Source organism: Pinus tabuliformis, chromosome 1_1, assembly GCF_031772625.1.
Source record: "Pinus tabuliformis cultivar Carrire ecotype Pingquan chromosome 1_1, CPIR1, whole genome shotgun sequence".
Lineage (NCBI taxonomy): Eukaryota > Viridiplantae > Streptophyta > Pinopsida > Pinales > Pinaceae > Pinus > Pinus tabuliformis.
In genome coordinates, this window is record NC_142297.1 from 365988404 (window position 1) to 366002554 (window position 14151).

The 14151-nt window shown below is 41.3% G+C and overlaps 1 protein-coding gene and 1 pseudogene across 1 annotated transcript in view; one reads left to right on the forward strand and one right to left on the reverse strand.

Annotated features, from left to right (window-relative positions):
• Window positions 1–14151, forward strand: part of LOC149213126 (uncharacterized) — a 232325-nt gene that overhangs the window by 170448 nt on the left and 47726 nt on the right. The window lies entirely within an intron of this gene.
• The window catches only part of LOC149213127 (polygalacturonate 4-alpha-galacturonosyltransferase-like), an 83730-nt pseudogene that overhangs the window by 1359 nt on the left and 68220 nt on the right, over window positions 1–14151 (reverse strand).

Genomic DNA, 14151 nt, shown 5'->3' on the forward strand with positions numbered 1-14151 from the left:
TTGATCTTCTCAGGTGCACTAAAACATTCATATCAATTACATGGTCATGAAAAAGAGAATGAAAAGCAGAAAGATTGACACACAGATTGCAACTTTAAAAGAAACAAAGGATATGAACACCAAATGCAAATGGAAGCACTTACTACTCTTGATTTAGAAGCAGCCAATGTGAAAATCCAAGGGGTAGTGTTCCAAGCTTCCACAACACTCTATCCTCATTCTGACATACAATAAAAGAAAAACTTAGAAATCAAACAAAGAAAAACCCATTAAGTTTTCTAGCTAATTACTTCAGATTTACTTCAAATACTTTAAAGTAAGCATCACATGAATTAACATAAATAAACCACACTACACACTTACCATGTTCTGCCACTTGTGATATATTCCAGTTATATCTTGTTTCTTCCATTCTTTGAGATCAAATGCATTCATCCCATATGCCCAACCACAAGCATTAGGATCAAAGTGCCTAGCTATGTGTGGATTGGAAAAATTAAGGTATTTGTCAAACCGGCGAAATCTTTTTCCACAATTTTCCACTGAAACATTAACCTTTCCATGAAGATCTATTGACCACAACAGCGTCAAATCTTTCTGCACCACAATATCAACATCCCAGAAAAGGATCTTGTCCAGTTTGGGATAAACTTGTGGAAGATAGAAACAAAGATGATTTAGCATGGATAAATATTTTGGATTTATATATTTCAAATTGGAGGAATGTGCTGAGAGTGTAGTCGAGTGAACTGCCTTGAAATAATACTCTTTCATAGCTGCAGATTCAAGTTGGCGAAGCATAGGGCAATAGGAGGAATTGAGCCATTTAAAATCATCAACATTTTCTACATGTATCGCAGCTTTCCTTGGGGGATTAAGTAAAAACCACATTTTCGTGGCCCCAAAATTTAACTTGTCTGTGACGAGATGAAATACATGTTTCTGAGGTTCCTCCAAACACAAGTAAATCACCTACAATGAGATCGAAATATTAAATGTAAATCACATGTAAATCACCTACAATGAGATCGAAATATTAAATGTAAAATGCAGCAAAACTGTTGGACTTCCAAACTTTAGAGTATTTTAAATTAATAACACTTCACCTTAGCATTCATGACAGTTGAATTCACAACCACAGATGCAGCCAATACATTGTCAGAAAATAATGCATAGTGATAAAGAGTTGGATCCTCCAACTTGTCCTTTTTAGGAAATTTCACTTTTCAAGGGAAAGCAAGTAATAATCCATGGTCAATCACATGGACAGATAATGCAGGCCCTTGGGAACAGTCTTTGCTGCCCGTTGACTTAAAAATGTACTTTGCTTTTTCAAGGTCCTTACTTGCTCGTCTGCAGACTGAAGCATGGCTCGCAACTTCTTTGTTACTATCGCACAATCATAAAATTGTTCTCTAGCCTTGGATAGGACATGACCCATGGCTTGATCTTCTTAGGTGCACTAAAACATTCATATCAATTATCGGCCATGAAAAAGAGAATGAAAAGCAGAAAGATTGACACAAAGACTGCAACTTTAAAAGAAACAAAGGATATGAACACTGTTATCACTCAGGTTGTCCCTGAAGGTTAAGAAAGGGATACGGCCGAGGTAACCACAAACCAACTTTGGACTGCAGGTTCTAGCCAACCTGCAATCAGAGAGGGCTCTCTCTTTTAGATTTAACTTTTTTTGAAAGGATTTTAGGCTAGGTCTTGGGTCCAGAGGGTTTTTTGTTTTTTTTGGTGGGAAAATTGACACTTTCAGGTAGAGAGGCAAAGTATAGTCTGAATGTTTCAAACCATTGGGCGTGGAGTCGAGGAGGGGAACTACTGGTGCATTTCCTTAATAAGAGTGAGGGAACATGGAGCAAGATAGCTGACCTTGAAGCAACTTTCAGGTTTAAAGGATGAAATGAATGCTAAAGAAAAAGAGGCAGTTAAGAATCTCTCCAACAGATTAGCAGAGAAAGTAATACGGCGCTAGCGAGGGGCAGTTAAGAATCCCTAGATAATTGGCCAACACAGGTGAATTGGGGTAAACATGAGCCAGAAGGAATTCAATATTCATAACCAATTCATTCAGAGGAAAACATCAAGAAACAGCAGAAATTGAGCATAGAGAGTATTTAAACTAATTCTAGGCTATTCTTTTTCCCTGCTATTTAGATAATGGCAAACACATAAACAGAGATAAGAGGCACTTATTGCTTCAGGCCGTAGCACAAGAATTCCATCTTTAGTCTCCAAAGCATTTATCAACAACAGACAATTCGCTCTCCAAGCTTTCGGCAATCTTTGATTACAAAAAAATTCAGGTGTACACAACGAGTCTCTAGTGAAGAATTCTCAATTTACCAACCCTTAAAACTATACAGAGGGTGGTATATATGGGGCAAAACTTTCTATCTACTACTTTTATTACATCTTGACCTAATCAGGTCATATAAAATAATTTATTGACCTACTCCTATCTGAAATAAATGCATGAAAATTCTCAGGCTGCGCTTGGGGCGGCCGTAAAAAAAATTGAATAAATGATGTAGTCCTGGGTGCCTTGGTGCAACGTCTTCTGAAATAAATATGCATGGGTTTCTGCTTCCTTGTTGTCATGGTGCTTTGAATGCCTTAATGGTGATTTGAAGGCAAGTATGGGCTGATTCTTGTTGATTTGACTTTCTGGGGGCTTCATCAATGTTCAGGTGCTTCGAGCCCCTAAACAAATCTTTGCTGATACTCTTTGGCGTGTTTTCTTCTACTGATACTCTTTGACAAAATCTGGACTGCTGATCTGATGTGCTGTGGGTCTAATCACTAGTAAATGGCCGCTGTTCGGCCTCTGTATCATCTGGAATTGTCTTCTGCTCCTTTTGGTATGCTCTGTGAAGAAAACAGATCATTTTTGCGCCTTTTCGGGCTTCCTGGGGCCGCATGATGAGAAGATTCCCTAAAGATTCCCTGAAGATTCTCCATTTCGGCCTAAAAAATCTTGCGATGAGCGATTTGTGCTAGGCGCAAATCGCTCATCAAAAACTGCCTCAGAATTGGATTCTGGGGCTCCGAAGTGCGACTTTCGTGCCTTTGCGCCCAAAAAGTGCTGATGACATCAGCATGATGTGACATTGTACGGTGGGTGACGTCAGCAAGGCGACGTGGCGAGATGACGTCAGCATGATGTCATCACGTACATATGATGACGTGGGAGGTACGGTGGCAGGGACACGTGGTAATGACGTGGCAGGAGGCCACGCAGGCAGGTGACTCATCGGGTGACTGGACAAAGGGGTGACGTAAGCAGGGACTGGTGCAGGGGGTGAAGGGGGATGTGACGTCACGGGTGGTAAGCGGTTTTGTGGTGCACCGCTTATGGGCAAAGGCGGTCTCGGGGGAGGGGGCTCCGCCACAGCCCAACGCTTGACGCGTGGCGGGAGTACGGCAGGAATACCGCCCATCTCCTGGATGCTAAAGCTCGGGCGCTTTGGAGATGGGACGGCCCGCCAGTCGTAGATCTGCGGGGCTGTGGATCGGACGGCTGGCAGTAAAGGAAATACGGTGGGGAGATACGGCGGGGGAATATTCCAAAAATATTCCTTTTTTGATAATGCGCGCGGTGGGTTATGACTTAGGGAAAGCGAGTTTGGGGTTTTTTAAAACGGGCGCGATGAATATTTACAGCTGGGACTTAGGGTAAGGGGTAAAATATGGGTTAAAAGCACGCGGGTTTGGGATTTTATGCACAAAACTTTGGTTTGGGGATGAAATAGGGAGTTTTGAGGGTTTTAGAGGGGTTTTAGGGCTAGGGAAGCGGTTACTAGCTGACCTGATGTCAGACTAGCTCCTTAATGACTCGGATGGGCTAAAGACAGCCCCAGATGGACTGTGATTTCCTGGACTTATAGGAAATATGGCTATATTGCCAGGGAGGGGTATTTACATAGGGCAGTTTTATATACATGATTTTAATAGGGGAAGGGGAAAATTGTTAGGGAGTTATATAATAAAGTTAATAGTTAATATGGAGATGCAAAGAGGGTGCTAAGGTATGAGACCTTAGGCTTTGTTGGGGAAAAGAAGGCTCACAGATGATGAGTGAGTAGTCCTTGAGTGAATCAGATCCTCACCAAGGCGAATGTCATGGAAATGATGAAACTGAGAGGCTCAAGCAGACCTTGACCCCTTGGGGGATGTTAGTAAGTGACTTGGGGGAATGAAAAGAAGGGGAGGTTATTGAGTTCTAGCTTGAGTACCTCCTTTGAATGCAAAACTGCCTGATAACTATGATCTGAAAGGATAAGACATTGTGAGATACAAAATTGATCATCAATTATCATTCTGCCACCAAACAGTTACCTACCCAGTCTACTGTCCTAACATTTTTTCTTCTTTTTGTTTTGGGTGCACTTAGACTTGCAGACCCATGTTTGCAATTTATTTATTTATTTATTTTTTATTTTTCTATCTAAATCTACACTTATTTCTTCCAGGGCCCAGATTAGATAGTTGGGTCCCTTAGTTTCTCTACCTATCTACAAATCTGCCAAGCTTAGACTGTTTGGACAGATATCATTCTCTATATTCTACAACAGGAAATTGAAACCTAGGGAGACCAGGATTAGACTGTTTGGACCTCCCTTTAAGAAATTCTTCAAAATTGGAACAACTCATCAAAATGGAATGTAGCAGTGGCATTTGGATCAGCACACTTCATGGCTTCTTCTTTGGTCTCTTCTGGAAATATGGAACACTGCAGCTTGCAAAGTATGACATATTTGGCATGTAAAAATGTCAATCATGAAAGATGATACCCTGTTGCAACAGGAGGCTAACAGTGGCTCCACTTGGGGATGGATTTTCCTTGTGAAAAGTCAAGAACAGTAGGTCAGACTGCCTTGATCTTCTGTTTGTTGCTGTTAACTGTGAATTTCTTCTTTGTTCTGGCTGTTTTAGATATGAAACTTTGAACTATGAACCACTCCTCCTCAACAGAGCTTTCTGTGAGATGTACAGCAGCGCCTGCTTTCTTCTGCGCGCTTGATCTTTATGTACAATGCCTGATCAATTATGCTGATATAAACTGAAAGTTCTTGCTCTGTTTTGATGCTTTTGAGATTGAAGAATTTGCATCGGCTGCGTCCTTTCCAAATTTACTGCCATTCCTTAACAATCGGCCTGTTTACAAAAATTTAAACTGAGTGCTGATATATACAAATAATATTGTACAAAGATATTTACAGAACTTGCATTGTTTCAACAACAAGGATCGTGATAATGTTTCAACATCCTGCCATTCACCGGGCCTTCTTCAACGGTGTTGTTCTCCACAGATCTGAGAAAATAGGTGTTGTTTCCTTGAACAGCAGAAATTACAAATGGACCTTTCCATAGAAAGTCAAACTTGGCATGTTTGCCCTTGTCTTCTCTTCTTGAGTCCCACTTCAAAACTTTGTCACCAATACTGAAATCATCAGCTTTAGCTCTCTTATCAAACATATTTTTGAGCTTTTCTTGTAAGATTTGTGCTCTGTCATAGACTTGTTCTCTGGTTTGCTGAAGGTGAATTGTCTGATTAATTCTTCTTTGAATGTCATTTGGTTCAGCCTGAATTTCCTGTAACAGCTTGATAGTAGGAATGCCCAAGGATGAAGGAAATCTAGCCTCCATGCCATATACCAGCTCATAAGGGCTCATTCCAATTGATCTTTTGCTTGAAAGTCTGTCTGCCCATAGGGCGTTCACCAACTTTTTGTGCCAGTTTTTCTTGTTTTCTTCTAGCATTTTCTTTATGATGTTGATGAGGGTTTTGTTAGATGATTCGGCCAATCCATTACCTTGAGGGTAATATGCTGTAGAGTGGCCCAGGGTGATATGAAACTTATGGCAGAAACTGATCATCTTTTTGGACCTAAAGGCAGCGCATTGTCAGTGATGATTTTCTCAGGGCAGCCAAATCTGGAAAGGATGTTGCATTCAAGGAATTGGATAATGATGGTATAATTGGCTTGTCTACAGGGAATGGCTTCAACCCACTTGGTGAAATAATCGGTGGCTGTTAGGATCCATTTGTGCTGGAATGAGGAAGAGGGATGAATTTCTCCAATGAAGTCAAGACCCCATTGTTGAAAAGGTTTTTCGGTGGAGATGGGTTTAAGGGGTAGGGGCAACAATTTTCTCTTGCCTTCAAAAATTTGGCACTTGTGACATGTCGTGGAAAACTTTTTTACATCTGCAAAAAGAGTGGGCCAGTAGAAACCAGCCCTCAGGATTTTGTCTGCCGTGGACTTCCAGTAGAGATGTCCTCCACAATCACCTGTATGGAATTCTTGCATGACATTGTTAGTTTCATTCATGGTTAAACAATTTAACAATATACCTTCATGATTTCTCCAAAATAATGCACCATCTATAACACAAAATCTCAAAGCCTTCATTTTTAAGAATCTTTTCTTTTTTCTGGACAATCCTAGGGGAGCACACAGGTTTAACAATACAAAGCAAATATCAGTGTACCAGGGGCATTGCAGAAATATTTCACTGATCTGTGGAGTCGCCAGCTCCGGTTCATTGTCCAGCTGGTTAATGTCTAAGGCCTGAAAGTTTGTTTCGGACATCAGCTTGGCTAAACCTTGTCCCTCTATCAGCTTGGTTGGTTTTATTTCAATGTCATATTCGAGGATACTTGCAATCCACTTACCTCTTTTGCCTTCTAATCCGTCCTGAGTCAATATATCTTTAACAGCAGTGTGTGGGACATAGGCAGTCACGTGTGAATATAAAATGTACACTCTGAAATCCTTGATGGCCTTAACAAGTGCGTAGGCTTGCTTTTCCATTATTGGGTACTTCAGAGGGGCATCTCTTAAGGCTCGGCTGAAAAAAGCAATTGGCTTTTCAGCTCCCTGCTCATCCTTTTGCAACAGGACAACAGCGATTGTGTGGTCTGATGCGAACGAAAATATGATAAAATCTTTGTCAAACTGTGGACTGGTTAGAACAGGAGTTTGGGTTAATGCAGTTTTGATACTCTCGAATGCCTGCTTGGCCTCAAGGGACCATCTTACCTTGGCATCCTTCTTTAGCATGTTGCTTAACAGTCTTATTACTTCAGCTAAATTTGGAATAAATCTTCTCAAAAAGTTAATTTTCCCAAGGAATGCTTGTAGCTCTTTTATGTTTCTCGGATGTGGAATTTGGAGGATGGCCTGTATTCTTTCAGGATCAATTCTGATCCCATCCTTTGATATAATGTGGCCAAGTAATTTTCCTTCTTCTAGGCCAAATAAGGACTTCTTTGGATTCAAGGAAATGCCATATTTCCTGCATGTCATGAAAATTTGTCTGAGATGCTTGAGATGTTCTTCATCAGATTTGGAAAATGGGGTTAAATCATCAAAGTACACGACTAGGAAGTCATGTAATTCTCTGGCAAATGCAATGTCCATTGCTCGTTGAAAGGTAGCACCAACGTTTTTAAGTCCAAATGGCATTTTTACATATTTAAATGCTCCCCAGGGTGTGGTAAAGGCAGTTTTGTCTTGGTCGTCTGGGTGAACAAGTATCTGGTTAAAACCTGAAAAACCATCTAGCAGGGAAATTCTAGATGCTCCCACTACTCTCTGCAATATGTGGTCCATTTTGGGCAGGGGATAGTGGTCTTTTAAGGAGACTTGATTTAAATTTATGAGATCTACACAAAGTCTGATTTCACCTGTCTTTTTTCTTATAGACACTAGGTTGGACACCCACTCAGAGAATCTGATAGGGGCTATAATGCCTGCTTCCCACATCCTTTTTACTTCTTTTTCAATCGGGGGAAGCAGCACAGGGTTGATTCTTATCAATTTCTGTTTGAAGGGCTTCTGATTGGGCTTCAATGGGATCGTGTGCTGAATCACTGATGTATCATAGGATTTCAAATCCTCATAGCTCCAAGCAAATACATCTTGAAATTCTTTGAATAAGTCAATGTACTTGGGCTTTTGATCAGGTGGCAAATTTTTGGACATTTTGATCATTTTTGGGTTCTCTGGTGTCCCAATGTTGTGTTCTTCAATTTCCGTGTTTATTGGTTGCAGTTTTTGTTTTCTGGGAACGTCATTAGAGTCAAACATGTCTTCTAGGGGAGTTAGTCCAGCAGGCAAAAAATTATCTTTCAAGTCAATGACCTCTGCCTCTGTTCTGTCTACTTCTTCTGCCTGTGTTTGTTTCAGTTGTTCAATGTTTTCATTGTCAAAAATGGTTGGCTTCAAAATCTGTTTGGCTGTTGCAGCGGTTAGAACTTGCTGACTTTCATTTCTCTGTTGTTCAAAATCTGTCATGGCATCCATGTCAATGTGAATATTTGAAAATTCATGCTTGAGGGTAAGGAAATTATTAATCTGGGCATCATTCTCGAATACTTGCCAATATCTGACATTATTTGGGATGGTGGGCCTATGTTTTATTTCGGCTGTGAAGTGATGATTCGAGCCAAAAGGGAGCTTGCATGTACTCGCGAAGGTGGCTAGGCTGTGTGCATGAATGTTGTGATTTCTGGAAACCTTGTCAAGCTTGAATTCAGTGAATGCCTGGAGTATGTTAGTAGCAGCAGTTCTGTAGGCTCTCATTCTGTTGTCATTGGTAACAAAATTACCTTTCATCTGTTGTATAACTAGATCAGAGTCACCTAAGATAGACACTTTTACAGCACCTAGAGTTTTCAGCAGTTTATAGCCTAATAGCAGAGCCTCATACTCTGCCATGTTATTTGTGCATTTGAAATTCAGTCTATAGGCATGTCCTTCTGCATGATTATCATGTGTATTGTGAATCCAGACACCTGCCCCTGCTCCGAACTTGTTGACAGAACCATCAAACTCTAAGAACCATGTGATTTCTTGCTTGTTGACAATGCTAGGAGTGTCATCCGAATCAGGGTTGGGCAGATTTAAAATTTCTGTTTGGGGAGGTTCTTGTAACATGCTAGTTGCATTTACTGTTTTGACAATTTCTTTATTGTGGGCAACCGTTTCTTCATTGATGTGCACTTGTTGTTCTAGAGCCAAAGGCTCCTTATTAGTGGGCAGATTTGAATCATCATTGAATAAAATGAAAGAATCCATATCGGAATGAATTGAATAAATGGGAAAATTTTCAGGCTTGCTTTCACTACTTACTACATATTTCATCAGCGTTTCTCTGTACAGTCTCTTTGGTTGCCCAAAGACTGAAATGGTAGCGTAGGAAAGGTCTAATTGAAGGGATCCTTGGAGCTTTGCTCCCCATGATCTCGAGAGGAGCATACCATACTTTGGTGGGATGTCAGCCACCACTACATCCATGAGGATGGTCTTGTTGGGATATTGGACTAAGGAGACACATAGATCTTTAATGAGGCCTAAACATTTCACTTGACTTGAGTCAAATGAGTATAAATCTTTGTAAGGTCTTGTGATGTCGAGATTCAGTTTTTCCATAACTGCTTTGGGCATAAGATTGTGCGATGCCCCTGAGTCAAACATAGCGTTGTGTAAAACTTTGTCATGTATATGCAGACTGACATAAAAGGGTGGGATAGGTCCTTGTGTTGACTTTCCATTAACTTCTGGTCCAAACAATAGTTCAGGGGAATCATCCAAAACATTTACATCATCTTTGTTTTCTGGGAGTTGAAGTGACCTTTGAATTTGTTGCCTATATACATCGTGTTTAGCCAATTCTGAAAGAGGAATGGCTATCTTGAGTTTTCCAATCTCTGTTTCTAAACTAAAAGGCTTCTCCAATGGAGTCTTAGTATTGGCATTGGCAGTTTTTTCCTTTTCATTTGAATTTTCAGCGACTTGCTCTTGTTTATCAGTGCTATGGGAAGTATTTGCTTGCGGTTTGGCAACTTCAGGAGTACTTTTTGGGACGCTGTTTGAATTTTCTTTTGAGAAAGGAGGAGGCAAAGGCTGATCTTTGGAAGGCTGTATTTCTGTTATATCTTCTACAGTCACTTGATGTGGGTTTGGGACAGTCATATCAGCTGGTTCTGTTACAACAGCTTTGTTTTTAATCTTGTTGGGCTGTTTACTTTCCTTTGTCTTGCTAGGCTCAGAGATGTCAATGGTCCTAGTTCTGAGCTTATACTGTTTGTGTACTTCATACACAGCAGTATCATAACCTTGTTTAAAATCAAAAGACTCACCAGATTTAGTCTGAAATTGATTGCAGTCATGCTCATTTTGGTCTTCTTGTGTCAGGAAAGTTTGATGCTCACCCTTTAGATCCATTAAATTCATATGATCGTCTTCTATGGGTTGACTAGAAGTAGATCCTTCTACATAGTTATCTTGAAAAGGGGGTCTTATATCATGGTCTTGGTTAGACCTACCAGCATTTATGTTCTGCGTTCTCCTAAAATTGGGATTTTTTATGGGATTAGACTGTTGTCCTTCCCATGATGCCTTTCTCTCCACATTTTCTACCCTCTCTCCTAGTCTTTGCAGGCCATTGATGATAGCATCAAGCTTCTGGTCGAAGGCTGAGGGTTCTTCCTTAAAGGTGGTTCTCTTTTCCATTCGGGCTCTATTTCTTTTGGCAATTAAGTTGGCTTCTACCGTGACAGCAACCTTTTGCACATCTTCAAGGGTTTCAGGAGCTCTTTCTTTCAACTGATATGCCATATCAGGGTCAAAACCATCAGGAAATTTGTACAAGGCAAGGTCGGGTGGAGGCCTTAAATTCTGTGGTATCGCATTATATACATTGTTGAATCTTGCACAATATTATAAAATGGTCTCTTGAGGACCTCGTTTAATTGTATCATATTCAGCTAGTATGTGCAAGGGATCTTTCTTTTTCTCCCATCTGTTGGTAAAGGATAGGTAAAGCTCATCAGGAATGGTTATGGAATTTGCAGCGAGTGATCTGAACCAAGTTCTTACATCACCTGTTAGACTCTGGACAAAAATTCTCATTCTCACGCTATCATCATCTATTTCGTAGTTCTCAAAATAGTCTTGCATCTTTTTGGCATGCTGAATGGCTGTGAAAGGACCAGTGGAATCAAAATATGAAATTTTCGATTGGTAATCTTGGGGTAAAGCCGCAGCGTTAGCAGGTAATTGCAGGGGTGCATATCTATTAGCCATATTGGCCGGTACAAGTGGAACAACGGGGATGAATGGAACAACGGGGATAAAAGGGATAACAGTAGTGGTAATGGGAATATGTGCAGTGAATGAAGGTGTGGAAGGAGTGCTATGAGATGTGGACGACGAACAAGGGGAAGCAGGGGTAGACCAGAATAAAACATTGACAGGGGTTGGAACAGAGCTAGGGTACGCTGTTTCAGGGGTTTTATCAGCAAAATTTTCCTGTCTTTGTTGCTTCCTAAGGATTTTAGGGATTATGTTGGGGTTTTCAAAAACAGCTGGAGGATCTGGGTTTGGGTTTGACCTTGTATATCGTGAACTTTTCTTGGGAGCCAGCTTCCGAACTTGTTTTTTTTTTTAATTTATATTTTATTTTTTGTATTCACAAGGGCCATATAAGATTTTGGAATGGCTGTGTATATCTTAAAACTAGCATGAAGATTGACTGAAGCAGCTTTTATCTAAACCTGTTAATGTAAAACAAAAACAGTTTCAAAGGCTTCATGGCTGACATTCAGGCTTCATCTGTAGTTTTAGGAAATATACAGCAATTAGAAAATCGATTTCTACATGGGATTTTTAACCTTCTTCGTGAAACTTTGTAAAATTAACTGAGGAAAATCCCCAGTGGAGTCGCCATTATGTTATCACTCAGGTTGTCCCTGAAGGTTAAGAAAGGGATACGGCCGAGGTAACCACAAACCAACTTTGGACTGCAGGTTCTAGCCAACCTGCAATCAGAGAGGGCTCTCTCTTTTAGATTTAACTTTGTTTGAAAGGATTTTAGGCTAGGTCTTGGGTCCAAAGGGTTTTTTGTTTTGTTTTGGTGGGAAAATTGACACTTTCAGGTAGAGAGGCAGAGTATAGTCTGAATGTTTCAAACCATTGGGCGTGGAGTCGAGGAGGGGAACTACTGGTGCGTTTCCTTAATAACAGTGAGGGAACATGGAGCAAGATAGCTGAGCTTGAAGCAATTTTCAGGTTTAAAGGATGAAATGAATGCTAAAGAAAGAGAGGCAGTTAAGAATCTCTCCAACAGATTAGCAGAGAAAGTAACAGGGCGCTACCTAGGGGCAGTTAAGAATCCCTAGATAATTGGCCAACACAGGTGAATTGGGGTAAACATGAGCCAGAAGGAATTCAATATTCATAACCAATTCATTCAGAGGAAAACATCAAGAAACAGCAGAAATTGAGCATAGAGAGTATTTAAACTAATTCTAGGCTATTCTTTTTTCCTGCTATTTAGATAATGGCAAACACATAAACAGAGATAAGAGGCACTTATTGCTTCAGGCCGCAGCACAAGAATTCCATCTTTAGTCTCCAAATCATTTATCAACAATAGACAGTTCACTCTCCAAGCTTTCGGAAATCTTTGATTACAGAAAAATTCAGGTATACACAGCGAGTCTCTAGTGAAGAATTCTCAATTTACCAACCCTTAAAACTATACATAGGGTGGTATATATAGGGCAAAACTTTCTATCTACTGCTTTTATTACATCTTGACTTAATCAGGTCATAAAAAATAATTTATTGACATACTCCTATCTGAAATAAATGCATGAAAATTCTCAGGCTGCGCTGGGGGCGGCCGTAAAAAAAATTGAATAAATGATGTAGTCCTGGGTGCCTTGGTGCAATGTCTTCTGAAATAAATATGCATTGGTTTCTGCTTCCTTGCTGTCCTGGTGCTTTGAATGCCTTAATGGTGATTTGAAGGCAAGGATGGGCTGATGCTTATTGATTTGACTTTCTGGGGGCTTCATCAATGTTCAGGTGCTTCGAGCCCCTAAACAAATCTTTGCTGATACTCTTTGGCGTCTTTTCTTCCACTGATACTCTTTGACAAAATCTGGACTGCTGATCTGATGTGCTGTGGGTCTAATCACCAGTAAATGGCCGTTGTTCGGCCTCTGTATCATCTGGAATTGTCTTCTGCTCCTTTTGGTATGCTCTGTGAAGAAAACGGATCATTTTTGCGCCTTTTCGGGCTTCCTGGGGCCGCATGATGAGAAGATTCCCTAAAGATTCCCTGAAGATTCTCCATTTCGGCCTAAAAAATCCTGCGATGTATAAAAAACTGCCTCAGAATTGGATTCCGGGGCTACGAAGTGCGACTTTCGCGCCTTTGCGCCCAAAAAGTGCTGATGACGTCAGCATGATGTCAGCATGATGTGACATTGTACGGCGGGTGATGTCAGCATGACGTCAGCATGATGTGACATTGTACGGTGGTGATGTCAGCATGACGTCAGCAGGGCGATGTGGCGGGATGACGTCAGCATGACGTCATCACGTACGGACGATGATGTGGTAGGTACGGTGGCAGGGACACGTGGCAGTGACGTGGCAGGAGGCCACGCAGGCAGGTGACTCATCGGGTGACTGGACAAAGGGGTGACGTAAGCAGGGACTGGTGCAGGGGGTGACGGGGGATGTGACGTCATAGGTGGTAAGCGGTTTTGTGGCGCACCGCTTATGGGCAAAGGCGGTCTCGGGGGAGGGGGCTCCACCACAGCCCAACGCTTGACGCGTGGCGGGAGTACGGCGGGAATACCGCCCATCTCCCGGACGCTAAAGCTCGGGCGCTTTGGAGATGGGACGGCCCGCCAGTCATAGATCTGCGGGGCTATGGATCGGACGGCTGGCGGTAAAGGAAATACGGCGGGGGAATATTCCAAGAATATTCCTTTTTTGATAATGCGTGCGGTGGGTTATGACTAGGGAAAGCGGGTTTGGGATTTTTTAAAACTGGCGCGATCAATATTTACAGCTGGGACTTAGGGTAAGGGGTAAAATATGGGTTAAAAGTGCGCGGGTTTGGGATTTTATGCACAAAACTTTGGTTTGGGGATGAAATAAGGAGTTTTGAGGGTTTTAGAGGGGTTTTAGGGCTAGGGAAGCGGTTACTAGCTGACCTGATGTCAGACTAGCTCCTTAATGACTCGAATGGGCTAAAGACAGCCCCAGATGGACTGTGATTTCCCGAACTTATAGGAAATATGGCTATATTGCTAGGGAGGGGTATTTACAT